The sequence below is a fragment of the Fulmarus glacialis genome, unplaced genomic scaffold (assembly GCF_000690835.1).
Source record: "Fulmarus glacialis isolate BGI_N327 unplaced genomic scaffold, ASM69083v1 scaffold19156, whole genome shotgun sequence".
NCBI classification, from domain to species: domain Eukaryota; kingdom Metazoa; phylum Chordata; class Aves; order Procellariiformes; family Procellariidae; genus Fulmarus; species Fulmarus glacialis.
Window position 1 is genome coordinate 1 of NW_009220228.1, and position 374 is coordinate 374.

The following is a 374-nucleotide window of genomic DNA, read 5'->3' on the forward strand; positions in this document are numbered from 1 at the left end:
GTCCCCCAACCTGGGTCCCCCCCCGTAGGGATGCAGGGTCAGACTCCCCTGAGGGAAACAGGCTCCGCTGCAGCCCCATGGTGCCGGAGAAGTCTTTCCCCCATCACCCCCCAGACCCGCAGCATGGTTGCACCGTGGACAACCATTGGGGCATTTTGGCAGAGAGAAACCCCAGCTCCCTCCTTCCCTGGGGACACCCCAAGGGGGTTTCGGCAGGGATTGCCCTGAATTACCCCCAGGTCATCGCCGTGCGTGGGAAGGCAGCTGACCCCCCCAGCCAAAGCAACCACCGCTCCGGCGTGGCACAGGATTAACATAGTTTTAGAAGAAATATTTTTAGAGGCACCAACTGCTCAAAACCAGGCACTGGAGAA